We start from the raw sequence: 13,935 nt of genomic DNA, 5'->3' as shown, positions 1-13,935 counted from the left end.
ACAGTGAGTCACAGTTTTAAATATAAGAACAAGTATATAACTCAGAAGAAAACACAATTGGAAACTGTCATAGAATTGTCATGGATTTGGCAATGTTACTTTTTTTTTTTTTTTTTTTTTTTTTTTTTAATGCCAAAAAGCACAAGGACAAGAAGCAAAAGAGACAAGCCGGACTTCAACAAAACTGGACCTCACTTTCTCCTTCCAAGGAGAGCATCAATCCATGAGTCCCCATATTTCCAAGTGCGGGAGGAGACAGGGTTATTTTTGTTGGTGTTGTTTTGTTTGTTTTGTTTTGTTTTCCCATTTCACAGAAGGAGTGAGGAGGCCGCAAAAGAAGGAGATGTGGGCCTGGAGAAATGGCTCAGCAGTTCTGAGTGCTTGCTGCTCTGGCAGAGGATGGACATTTCCAGCACCCACAACTGCCTGTGACGCTGGCCTCTGTGGATGCCTGCATATATGTGACGTACACACTCATACACATCAATTAAAATAAAAGTATTTTAAGGAAGGAAACATGCTAAGAGACTGTCAGATTGAGCCTGGCTGAGGCCACTTGTGCTCTTCGCCTCAGCAATTGGACACATTCCAGTGCCCTTTCTAGAGACGATTAGAGATGTGTTTGTGCTCAGAGACAAGCACTTAGAAATGCTGCAAATGATGTATTCAGATCACATGAAATTAGAAGGTTAGAAAATGCTATCCTTGACACTAATTTCTGTCAAGTTTCTGCATCTTAGTCTCTCCGGTTTTTTGTTTGTTTGTTTGTTTTTTGTTTTTGTGCTCTGGCTGGTGGAAAGTCCCTATGTCACACCAGGAGCCAAAAGTGCTTTTTTTTTTTTTTTTTTTTCACTTACCAGGTTTACATTAGATTCTCTACTGTTGTTCTCTCCTGGGGAATCTTGATCCGTTTTGAAGCTGGCAGGGGTCCCTTCAGGGTACCCTCACAGTATTTGTCTAATGGGATGAAGGTTAACTGCTATTGAGGACCTATATAATTCTTAGAGAATGTTTGCAGAGGGAGCACAGGACAGGGGAAGCAGTTGGCTGTTGGGGAGGCAGTTGGAGAAAGTTCCAGAGAAGTTCCAAGGGAGTGCTTTTAGTTTCAAAGGGAGAGGACAGGGAGAGAGGCGAGGGAGAGGCTGCGTCCTCCCAAGGATTCTAAGGCCGAGAGTGGGAACCTCGGGAACAATTCTTTCTCTATTCCTCTTATTTTTCAAGGGACACTAGAGATGCAGGAGGAGAAAGCTGCAGGTGGATGCAGAAAGTCAAAGAGCTCGATCCAGCATTTAGAGAAAGATGAACAGCAAGGAGTGAGTGCCAACAGCAGGAAAGTTCAGACAGAAAACTTCCTTAGAGTCTTTTGCCTCCCCAACCTGTGTGACCTACAGAAATCTGAACAAAGGACTCACTTCCTGTTTCCATGGGTGCAGTTGTCCTAAAATCAGGAAGCTCAGGACAAAACTATGGGTCTTCCTGGACCAGGGTTTCCTGCTGTACTTGAATATCCACACCTGGATTTACAAATTTAATTCCTTCTAGAAAATTCTTTCCATGGAAATAAAGGAACCTAATGGATTTGAGAGCAGAAACACTGCAATCTCAATTACTAGGTAAACTGAGGCAAGAGAGACTTGCAAGATCAAGGCCAGGCTGAGCTACAAGAGGGGGTTCAAATTTAGTCCCTGCAACTTAGTAAGATCTTGTATCCAAATCAAGCATAAAAAGATAGTCGCTCGAGAGATTCAAGGTCACATGCCTTTAATCCCAGCACTTGGGAGGCAGAGGCAGGAGGATACCTATGAGTGCAAGGCCAGCCTGGTCTACAGAGGGAGTTACAGGACAGCTAAAGCTGTCTAAAACTCTGTCTCAGAAAACAACAACAACAACAACAAGCTAAGCAATGCATCTCATTAGTAGAGTATTTGCTTAGCACACATAAAACTCTGAGTTTGATCATAGCATGGAGGCATGGATCTGTAAATCACATCACTCAGGAGGTAGAGACAAGAGAATCAAGAAGTTCAAAGTCATCTTCCACTGCAAAGTAAATTCAAAACCAGCCTGAAATATATGAAATCCTATTATATATATAATAAGGGATTGGGGTGGGGCTGGGGTATAGTTCAATTGTAAAGCACTTGCTTAATATACCCAAGGCCCAACTTTTTAACCCCCTGTACTGGAAAGGAAAGGAAGAGGAAGAGGAAAAAGAGAAAGGAGAAGGAAGAAGGAAAGAAGGAAGGGAAGGGAGGGAGGGAGGGAGGGAGGGAGGGAGAGGTCAAAGGAAATTCATACACTAGTAGTTTATTTTCAATCCTAGCTGCCCATTGGAGACCTGGAAATAGCAATGGCCATCATACTCCAGGAGAATTCTGCCACACTCTGAGATGACGCTGATCCTGCTGCTGCCTGACTCAATACTTAGCATCTTTCACCCAAACTGAAAGAAGAGGGCTAGAATGGTAGAGTGTTGGCCTAGGATAAGCAAGTCCCTGGGTCTGATCCCCACTACTGCAAACAGAACAAAGCAAAAACTGCAAGATGGCAGCTCACAAGGTGCCAGTAGTGTCAGTTCAGTAAGGGCATCCCATCCAGATAGTCCCTGCTGCCATTCAGGAGTCCTTAGAGCTGTCGATCTGCAAAGGAGCCATGAGGTCTTCACAGTTAGTGGCAGCCTCCATCACTTTTTGGAAGTACCTCTGAAGGAAGCTTCAGGGCAGACATATCTAACTGCCCCTGAGGTTTCCTGAGCCTGTCTTGAGGGAAGGAAAGAACAGATAAACAGACTGTCCACCTCTGCTCTCTGCCTCCAGGTATCCTGCTCCACTGGATGACTGTGCCACCGAGCCTGTTCCAAAGATAGTGATAGCGTTGCTGTTCACCATGCTCCAAGTACCCTGAGAGCATGTCTAATTTGCACTGTTCTATTTAATCCAGCCCTGTGACCTAGGTCCCTGGTTTACAGCCAAAACTTGGCATATTTATCAAAGGGTACACAATTAGTGAATGGAAGAGCTGGATCCTAACCCAGATTCTTTTGTATCCAAAGCCTGTATGTTTACTCACTCTTCCCCCTTGCTAAGTCATCCTTGACTGTCTGCATTCTCTATCTTCTCCCAAAAGGCCTGCAAACACAAATGTCCCTTCCTTGAAACAAGCTGTCGCTTTGATTCACAGCTTCCCCCAGACTGCCATGGTCACAGGTCATGTGGGGTCCTGTTTCTTGGATGCTCCCCTGTGTCTCACCCTACTTATTCACTCACTCAATCAGCAGACAGTTTCTGGGTCCTCTCCAGGCTGGATGCTGCCAGCCTCTGGTATTTGGCTATCTTGCTGTTACATCAGTCTGGAATTAGAAAGGAGGACAAAATGGTCTCAGCCAGGTCTGGAATAGAAGCTTAGCTATTTTCTTCTGAGGAAGGTGAGTGAAGAACTCATCAAATGCCAAACATCTTAGAGCCCACCCAATGTGCAAAGTAGCTTTGCATATTATTACCGGTCTACACAAAACAGCAGGCGGTTTAATGGGAAAGACAAGCGTTTACTTAACCTCCTATAGAATATCAAATACTGTGATGAGAAGGAACAAAAACTAAATAGCAGAGAACAAGTTCTGAGTTAAAGTACTGTCACAGGTCAGGGCTAGGTTTAGGGCCATGGTCTCATGGGACTAGAGTTGTTCATTGCATAGTGCATCAGTGAGTCTTAGGTGCTGTGTTCTGTAAACTCGCCCTCTGTTCTTTGATAAGGGCTAGAACTCATGTATGGAGTCCTTAGTGCATGACATAGCCCCGGGCCCCCACATCTGATCATGTGATTGCTGTGCGTAGCAAGGTAGAAGACGGAACACAGTCAAGTCATTAAAGCCTAACTGGTCACCTAGAGCAAGTGTAACCTGGTGAGTGGGAGAGGCTCTGACCCATGTGTCAGGCTATCCACAGATACCAGCCAAAAAGCAAAGATCAGCCAGGGGTGAGGCTGGGGCCTTGATCTTCACTTTGAGATCTCAGAGGGAAGCTGGGCACGCCTTCTCGCACTCCTTCTCTGGTGTGTCTACTCGGAGAGTGGGCTTGTCAGAGGATGCCTGCTAGGAACGAGTCAGATCTTTGTGCAGTTTATTCTGTCTTCCTTTAGAAGCAACCTTACCTGTGTGATAATTCCCCAAACAGTCCCAAGGCATGCAGGGAAAAGAGTTAGAGGAGACTTGACATCCTTGGAAGCTCCAGAGGGGAGAGGGTGGAGTGACCTGGAGGCAGATTTCTAGTCTAAGAGTAGCAATCATTGATGGGTTGGGAAGTCCCCCGCTGGGCTCTGTATGGACTCACAGGGCACCCTTTAGGAAACTATCCACACAGGTCCTAGCATGCCCAAGCAGGGACACTGCAGAAAGGATTCCACTCTGGAGCAAAGGATGGATTGGAGGTCCTGGATGTTTAGCCTGTGCTCTGCAGAGGAGCTTCGGCAATCTTTGTGGCTATGGTGCGTGGGGAGGGAAAACCCAGCAGTTGGAACACGGTTCTGTTTTCTGCATTGGGGTTCTGTCTTAGGTGGTTTGTGTGTCACTGTGATCGATAACCTGGCAGAAATAAATGATGGGAAATAAGATTTATTTTGGTTCAGGGTTTTAGGAGGTAGGAGTCCATCACAGTGAGGAAAACCTGGCAGAGTTACTCAAGTCGGTTGGATCAAAGGGTTAGAGAGAGCAGAGAGAGCTACAACCAGGGACCCCGCAAGCTGCAGAGGCTTACCCCTAGTGACCCACTTCTGCCAGCTAGCCCTTATCTCCTAAAGACTCCACAGCGTCTTAAAATAGCCCAGTAAGTTGAGGAATACACATTCAAAACCTGAGTCTATAAAGGACATTTCAGATCTGAATCGCAACAGCTTCACTAATAATGATGGAACTGGTAAGGTCTTATGACCTGTTCAAAGGATGGACCAGGGAATGAACAAACCGATAGAAGATCAATATTGAAATCAGTGTGCTAAAGGTAACATCCATGGCTTCTTCCACGGTGGATGTCATAGCTGGTTTTATGTCAACCTGACCCAAGCTAAAGTCATCTGAAAGAAAGCCTTCCATAAGACTCAACTGTAAGGCATTTTCTTAATTAGTGACTGATGGGGGAGGGCCCAGCTCATTGTGGGTGGCGCCATCCCTGAGCTGGTGGTCCTGGGTTGTATAAGAAAGCAGGCTGAGTAAGCCAGGAGGCAGCACCCTTTCACAGCCTCTGCATCAGCTCCTGCTTCCAAGTTCCTGTCCTGCTTGAATTCCTGTCCTGAGTTCCTTTGATGATGAACAATGACATCAGTGACAGCCCTCTGGCTTCTGTTTCCCCTTCTGGCTTCCCACCATTCTTCCCTGATGTCCACTCCTCAGGGCTCAGCCTCTCCTAGAAATGTTCCCTTCAGCAACTGGCCATGCAAGCTTCCTAAAGGCTTGCTTCTGGCTCTCCCATCCAGTCACTTCTTTCTGCTATAGCTATGTCTCAGTTATGCTTTATCCTATCTACAAACCTTTAAAGACCCTCCTCTTCTTCGTTAAACCTCCCCCCTACTCTTCTTTCCATTTTGCAGGGAATAATAGGAGTTATTGACAAGAGCTTCTAGAGTTGCCCCACCTTCCTTCCAACATAAAAAAGCCATCCTTCCAGGACTCAAAAGGCTTCCTCTCCTCCTGCCTTCAGGCCTCTGCCTCCTGCCAATCATGTATCCCTTTCCCTCCTCTGCATTTTTGATCCCCTCTCCCTTCATTCATTTTATCTTAGGAGCACTTTCTAAGAATGTCTTCAAAAGTAGTCCATAGTGGATGTTGAGATCCATTAGCAGGAGCCCCCTTCTGGATAGAAATATATATATTCCCTGATCCCACTTGGTTGCTGACAGCATAGAGCTCAGTCCCCTATGGGAACTACCAAGGATAACTAGCTAGCTGCCTGAGCCACACTAACATCCATTTCCAGGGCACGCCTCATCCAATGACTGATAAGGAAACAGTGGGTTTATTTATTAAATAAGATTAGTAAGCCACACAGACACAGATATGATTGTCCCAACAGGAGAGTTTGAGTTCACACGTCCCTACCTACGTTAGTGAAAGCGCCTTTGAAGCTGAGCATTGGCTTCCCATACGTGGACCCCTGGGATCAAATCCCAGCACACTCAAAAAGAAAAGTATCCCAAGGGCAGAAGGTATACTACATAGGCTCACTTAATGAAACATGGGTCACCTGGGAAACCAAATGGGTAGGGGGAGATGTGACCAAGAATCTTTATTGTGACTTCTTCTGAAAATATTAATAAGGTGAAACAATGTCCTTTGGCTCCATTTGACCAGTTTTGATAGCTTTAGGATGTTCCTCTCTCTAGGTCTCAGAACCTGCCCTAAGGCATGATTAGTTAATAGTGGGTAAGCACAAATGAAATGAATGGAAAGGGCTTGAGTTGTTGTAAATGTAAAAGCTGTACTCATGGGTTGGAGAGATTTGGCTGCTCTGCCAGAGGGCCTGAGTTCAATTCCCAGCAACTGCATGATGGCTCAGAGCCATCTATAATGCGATCTGATGCCCTCTTCTGGCATGCGAGTGTACATGCATTTATACACTAAAAAAAGAAATTGTTTTTAAAGCTGTGTTGTGAGGTGGAGGGAGTGTCATTTTTCAGCTCTAAGACTCACCAGCCTGGAGGGTGAGCCAGTCTCTCAAGGGTCAGCAACCTCACTCCATATCAAAGCATCAGAGACAAACAGGAACTAGAAAGATGTGATATGTCGGTAGAGCAAGGCCGTCCCTTCTCATAGTTCTGATGGAAGGATGACTGAAGGACCACCACAGATTTTCAGCTCCAGCTAGCTTTGCAAAGTACTTTTTTATCTCTGCATCACAGGCCCACTCTCCCAGTGGCTCCATCCATGCTACTTCCCCCACTAACTCTCCCTAAGAACTGCCCTGCCTGCAAATACTCATATTGGTATCTGTTTCCCGGGCAACCAATATAGACACTCTCTACACCCCCAAAATCCGACTAACCACCGCTCCCTACCTCTCCTTTTTTTCCCCCACAGACAAACATCTTGGAGGAAGAACCCCTCACTATTCCTGGTTTCCCTGTGTTCCAGTTGCCTTCCACACCTCCATGGGTCAAGGCTAGCGCACTACCTTACATGTGGACACCTCAACGCAGAAGACACGCTGCCCACATGCTGGACTCTGTGCGGGCTGACACTTGGCCACTGGGTACTTCAAGTGTCTGGCTGTTACTACACCTTCCACCTTCTAGTGGGTCCTTCTCTCTTGTGCAGACAGGTTGACCCAGTTGCTTGAGCAAGCCTTTACAGCCATGACTTACATATTTTTTTAATTTATTTTATGTATATGAGTACACTGTAGCTGTCTTCAGACACACCAGAAGAGGGCACCAGATCCCATTGCAGATGGTTGTGAGCCACCATGTGGTTGCTGGGAATTGAACTCAGAACCTCTGGAAGAACAGTCAGTGCTCTTGACTGCTGAGCCATCTCTCTAGCGCCATGACTTACACATTTGTGTTGGAACTCTTGCCCTGCTCAGCTAACTGTGGCTTGGACAGCCCCACTTGAATACTCCTCAGGTATCTCAGGCTTGAACTTGAGTGAGACAGGATGGTCTCCTGTAAGTTTTCTCTTCCATTCTCCTTGGTCTTAGTGTCCATCCACCCAGCACCCTAATGGAGTATCAGCTACAATGGCTCAGCTTCTTCCCCTGTTCCAGTCCTTTTAAGATTCTTATCTGAACATTATGGCTGACTTACCCACTGGGCACAGTGAGGAGGGGTCATGGTTCATATAGGGATCTGCATAACTGTTTTTATTAAAAAAAAAAAAGAGCTAGAGAAAGTACCCAAGGAGCTGAAGGGGTCTGCAATCTTATAGGTGGAACAACAATATGAACTAACCAGTACCCCCAGAGCTCGTGTCTCTAGCTGCATATATAGCAGAAGATGGCCTAGTCAGCCATCACTGGGAATAGAGGCCCCTTGGTCATGTAAACTTTATATGTCCCAGTACAGGAGAATGCCAGGGCCAAGAAGTGGGAGTGGGTGGGTAGGGGAGCAGGGTGGGGGGAGAGTATAGGGAACTTTCAGGATAGCATTTGAAATGTAAATGAAGAAAATATCTAATAAAAATTGAAAAAAATAAATAAAAAATAAGAAAAAAGTAACATGGTTTATCCTGGAGTATATTTATCTCTGTGCCAAATGTAGGCATCAAATGTAAGTTTTAAGTTTTTGTGTGTGTGTGTGTATGTGCACACGCGTGTATTTTAAGTACAGACAGAGGTCAAAGGACAACCTTGGTGTCCTTCCTCAGTACAGACAGGGTCCCTCTCTGGTCCTGGGCTCGCCACTTGGGCAGTCTGTCTGGTGACCAAGCCCCAGGAATCCACCTGTCTCCCCCTTCCCAGTGCTAGGATTACAACTGAACACCATGGGTTTTCACAGATTCAGGTCTTGAGGCTTGCAAAGCAAGCATTTCATCAACTAAGCCACCCTCCAAGCCTCTCAACTCATTTATGTAGACCAGGGTGCCACTGAGTTTACTTGCCCCTGACTCCCAAGTGGTGGGATTAACGGGTGTGCACCACTGCTTCCGGCCAGTTTTAATTCTTGCTAATGGAAGGAGTCCACGAACATCATCGTGTTAACTCACTAACCCCTAGGCACTCCTCCCCAGCCTTGGCCTGTTTCATTCACATGGTGGTGGTCTGAATGAAAACGGCTCCCATAGACACACAGGGAGTATTATTATTGGAGGTGTGGCTTTGTTGGAGGAGGTGTGTCACTGGGGTGGGGGGGGGCGGGGTGGACTCTGAGGTTTCAGAAGCTAAGTAAGCAAAGCCTAGAAGCTCACTTTCTCTTCCTGCTGCCTGCAGATCCAGATGTAGAACTCTCAGCTACCTCTCCAGCACCGTGTTCTCCTGCCTGTTGCTATGCTTCGTACTGTGACAACAATGGACTGACCCTCTGAACTGTAAGCCAGTCCCAGTTAAATGCTTTCCTTTATAAGAGTTCCTGTGGTCATGGTGTCTCTTCACAGCAGTAGGAACCCAAACTACGACACATACCATTTTGTCCCGTAACCAGGAATCATTCCAAGCTGCTCATGCCCTGGGCCTCAAACCTAGAACCTCCACCTCTAAGCCCGCACCCAGAGACCGACTCACTCACTCTTCCCCACACCCAGAGTTCCCCACACAACACATCTAAGGCCAGAGATTTGCTTTGCTACCCAGGCTTTGAGAATCCTCTGCCTCGGCTGTCAGGTTAGCAAGCTTACTGCCATGCTGAGTCCTTTGTGGCTGTGTGGCATTTAACCACCTTCATCCTGCCTTTCAGAATCTATCTGCAATGGCTGCAGTTTTTCATGAAAAAGATGGCATCCTTTCCATCTGGCCCCTGGCCCCTGTCTGGACAATCTATATCTATCAATTCCTTCTCTCGAACTGATTAGCACATTTTAACCTCCTGTACCTGCCCCCAAAATAGTCCTTGCACCCTCTCCTGAGGCCTTCACTGCTCTAGACTCCACAGCGGATTTTAGCAGCAAAGAGATGGTCTTTTTCACATCCGTTGAGAAGCAGTCAGAAACACAAAGGAAATGACATTTAAAGGATGTCAGAGGATGGGCAGCATACACAAGAACTGAGGAGGACCAGCTAAGGAGGAAGAAAACCCCGGCAAAGTATAAAGCAAGCCAAGGAGGGCCTCAGTCAGACCGGAAGTAGGGTCAGACGGAAGTAAGCTTCTTCCAGCAATGAAGGCACCACTGAAGGGATGGAGAGATGAGTGAAGGGAAGAGGCAGCTCTCCTGAATAATTGAAGTCTCCTCCTGGCTGAAACAAGATGAAAAATGCTAAGCCAGAGGCTGTTCCAGATTCCAGAGCTTGCTGGCCACGGGGCAGCCTCTGCTGCTGCAGCTGCTTCCTTTGACCATCTTGTTCCTCTCCTCCCCTCCTGCCCCCACCTCTTTGGTCAGATGAAACCCACCCCAGGCACCAACCCTTCTGGGAGTCACCTGACTCCTCTGAGGCTCCTAGCCAACTCAGGAAGTCATGTGACCACTTAGGCATGCATGACAGGTTCCCTGGGGATGCTTTGAGGGGTGACCTTGTGCCCAACTCCCTCCTTGCCCTTAAAGTGGGGCTGCCCCGTGGTCTGGGGGAGAGGGAGGAGAAGGCCCCTGGAGGGGCAGAGCAAGCTTTCTTTCCTCTATTGATTTAGGGCCCCAGTTTCCTAGCCTGGGTTATGTAACACCTGAGGAGAACTAGGCTCCCCTGTCACCTGCACATTTTCTTTCTGTGGAGTGCTTCCTAGCCGCAGCTGCCTCTCAGAGCAGCTCTATTTTGGGAGCTGTTTTCGTTTGGCCTATATTAAGCACAGTCACAAGGCAGAGGCAAGGTGCGGGTGCAGGGTGGCCTGCGGGTTCTTTGTGTCTCTTTTAGTGTTAAGGGTGAGACAAATAGACAAGATGGAGCCTGCAGCTCTAGAGGGGGAGACTCTCAAGTGGTCTATAGGTCTCATGCAAGGACCCAGATGGCAACAGAAAGCTGAGGTTTGGGTGGCCTCCCTCTAACTCCCACAGGCCTAGGCCTCTGCCCAATTTCACATTCTAATTTTTCTCCTCATGTCTTACTAAAAGAGAATCCTATAGTCACTGCTGCCTGGGTCAGAAAGCAGCTTTGGTTCCCTGTGGCCTGCAAGGCTCAGAGACCAGGCTGGATTGGTGGGAGCCTGTGAAATATAGCCAGCAGGGTAGTCACGGGCTATGCAACCCTCTACTAGAAATCCCTTCCTGACCTCATAATAAAACCACAGGACCAGTGGGAGCAGAGCAGGGACTGCTGGGAAGTGACTGCCCAGGTTCTAGAAACAGAGCTAGGACTCAAAGGTTCCTCCTACTTTGAAGGCCTGTGAATAAAAGAGGCGAGGTCAAGAATTCATCTATACTGTCTTTGTTAGGATTTTATTGCTCTGAAGAGACACCATGACCATGGCAACTCTTACAAAGAAAAACATTTGATCAGGGCTAGCTTCCAGTTTCAGAGGTTTAGCCCATTATTGTGGCAGGAAACATGATGGCATGCAGTCAGACATGGTGTTAGAGAAGAAGCTGAGAGTTCTACATCTTGATCCGAAGGCAGCAGAAGGAGACTGTGTGCTACACTGGACATAGCTTGAGCAGAGGAGATCTCAAAGCCCAGCTCCATGGTGATACACTTCCTCCAACAAGGTCACACCTCCTAATAGTGCCACTCCCTATGGCCAAGCATTCAAACATATGAATCTATGGGGCTCATTCCTACCAAACCACCACACCTACTAAGTGTATGGTGTGTCCTTTTTCTCAGTTATGTCACCTGAGCCATTTCCTATGGTGTCTCTAGATGTACCTATCCCATTTCCAGGGACCCAGTGTGTGACCCCAGACTGCTGACCCCCAAATCCACATTTCATGTTCCTTCTCCCTCCCGAGAGTCAAGTCCTGCTGCCCCACTCACTGAGGCAACAAGCAACCCCCACACCCATCTTTCTAGAGTGCAACCAGGTCCAGCCATCAGCCTCCTACCCAGTTTGTATCACAAAGGGACAGAATGAAGACTTCCCTAACTCCTCGGGAGGATGCCGAGGTCACGTTCAAGGAAGGACACAGGCTATGGATTAAGCTTTCATGCATGGCTGGCACTGAGATACTGAGTTTATCAGGCATGCAAAGTGGGTCACGTGGGTCCCAGCAGAGCTACCTGGAAACACCCCCAAGTGAGGAGGTGACTCTCTGGGAGTTGTTACACGGAGTGAGTTTTCCTGGATGGGCAGTAGTGACCCAGGAAAGAAGTCAAGGAGATGAGAGCTGAACATGGAGATGAGAAGAAAAACTGCAGAGCTTGAGTTTGGCCTTGTCCAGAACAGCAAGTTGAACGCCTGCTTCACTTGGCCCCTGTCTCATCCAGGATTTACCCCATCCTTTTGCCCACGGAGTCCTCTGTGTATAAGCTACCTGTTCCCTCATCACTCAGCAGTCTCCTCGGTCATCAGACAGACGACAATTGTTGCTCAAGCTACCTCATATGTATTTTTAGATTTCTTGTATTTTATGTGTATGAGTGATTTTTTTTTTTTTTTTTTTTGGTCTGCATGGATGTGTGTGTACCACATACACGCTTGGTGCCCATGGAGTTCAGCAGAGGGTGTCGGATCCCATGGGACTGGAGATAGAGAAAGCCAGTATGTGTGTGCTGGGAATTGAACCTAGGTCTTTTGGGAGAGCAGCAAGTACATTTAGGTGAATAACCAAAACTTTGGTTATTTTGGTTAGGGAACCAAGCTTTGGCTCCTGCTTATATAGCAGGCAGTTTACTAACTGAGCCATCTCCTCCCCAGATCTCTCTCTCTCTCTCTCTCTCTCTCTCTCTCTCTCTCTCTCTCTCTCTCTGTGTGTGTGTGTGTGTGTGTGTGTGTGTGTGTGTGTGTGTAGACAAGGTCTCCTTATATAACCCTGCCTGACTTCCAACTCATTATGTAACTCAGGCTAGCCTTGAACTTGTGATTCCCCTGCCTTAACCTTCCAAGTGGATTACAAATGTGAGCTACTGCCTGACTGAACAAGGACCGTTTTGTTTTGGTTGGGTTCTGCCCTGTAGCCTTGTGATCCTCCTCTCCCATCTCCCAAATGCTGGGGTGACAGGTGTGAGCGGCATGCCCGGCTCAGTCCACCGTTCTTGCTATGTTGTTGATATGTTTACTGCCCTATGCTTTATCACTATTTCCAAGTGCACTCCTTCCACTTGCAAAGCTGTCTGTGAGAAAGAGTGCCGACTCCTGCCAGCAACAGCTTCACACGTCCCAGGGTTTACCCCGGCTCCAGATTGCTATTTTCTCTGTGCTTGATTCAGGCATGCACTGCTTTCCTTAGTGCACGCTACAGGAATAGACCCCAAACCATGACATATACTACGGGCCTGGGTGTGAAGTCGGCCAGACGACCTGGGTTTGTGGAGGTGCAATCTGAATGGGATACTGTCCTACCTGTGGTGGTTTCAATGGGTATGGCCCCCCAAACACTCATGTGTTTAGATGCTTGACCCATAGGAAATGACACTATTAGGAGGTATAGCCTTGTTGGATGGGTGTGGCCTTGTTGGAGTGGGTGTGCCACTATGAGAGCAGGCTTTGAGTTCTCCTATGTTCAAGCTATGCCTAGTGTGGCACACACTCCCCTTTGCTGCCTGTGGCTCAAGATGGAGAACTCTCAGCTCCTTCTCCAATACTATGTCTGCCTACATGCTGCCACGCTTCCCATCATGATGATGATGGACTGAACCTCTGAACTGTAAGCCAGCCCCAATTAAATATTGTTCTTTATAAGGATTGCCATGGTCATGGTGTCTCTTCACAGAAATAGAAACCCTAACGGAGACACATCCCAAGCTAAATCTGGAAAAAAATTTTTTTAAATATGCAGAAAAAATAAAAATGTTAAGATGTGTAATTTTGACATGTCGAAATAACTTTAGTATACATTTCCGTCCTTTTCTTTGTGGGCGAACTTTTCCTAACTGCTCGAGAGTCCACTGATAAACAATCAACCATTATGTAACTGGTGTATGTGTATACACCCTAGGACATCCACTGCTACCCATCGGATGGACAGACATCCACCATTCATGTAAACCTCTCCCTTCACACTGAGGGATTTGTTTCTCCACCATCGCTGGTGTCACTGAATATTTCCTGACTGAGGTCATCTCCTGAGATTTTATTAGGCTTCCTTGGATCAACGTAGATGAGAATGTTTTGTTTTGTTTTTTTTTAAGATTTATTTATTTATTATATGTAAGTACACTGTAGCTGTCTTCAGACACTCCAGAAGAGGGCGCCAGATCTCGTTACGGATGGTTG

The 13,935-nt window shown here is 47.0% G+C and overlaps 1 protein-coding gene across 1 annotated transcript in view; it reads right to left on the bottom strand.

Annotated features, from left to right (window-relative positions):
• Positions 1-1,059, bottom strand: part of Pebp4 (phosphatidylethanolamine binding protein 4) — a 227,093-nt gene extending 226,034 nt beyond the window's left edge. Inside the window, exon 1 of the mRNA XM_021182057.1 lies at positions 858-1,059. The gene's annotated coding sequence lies outside the window, so the exon portion shown is untranslated. The remainder of the gene's footprint in view (positions 1-857) is intronic.
• Between the last annotated feature and the right edge of the window lie 12,876 nt (positions 1,060-13,935).

The sequence above is a fragment of the Mus caroli genome, chromosome 14 (assembly GCF_900094665.2).
Source record: "Mus caroli chromosome 14, CAROLI_EIJ_v1.1, whole genome shotgun sequence".
NCBI classification, from domain to species: Eukaryota; Metazoa; Chordata; class Mammalia; order Rodentia; family Muridae; genus Mus; species Mus caroli.
The sequence above is the reverse complement of the archived record's forward strand: the minus strand, read 5'-3'. Positions and strand labels throughout refer to the sequence as shown.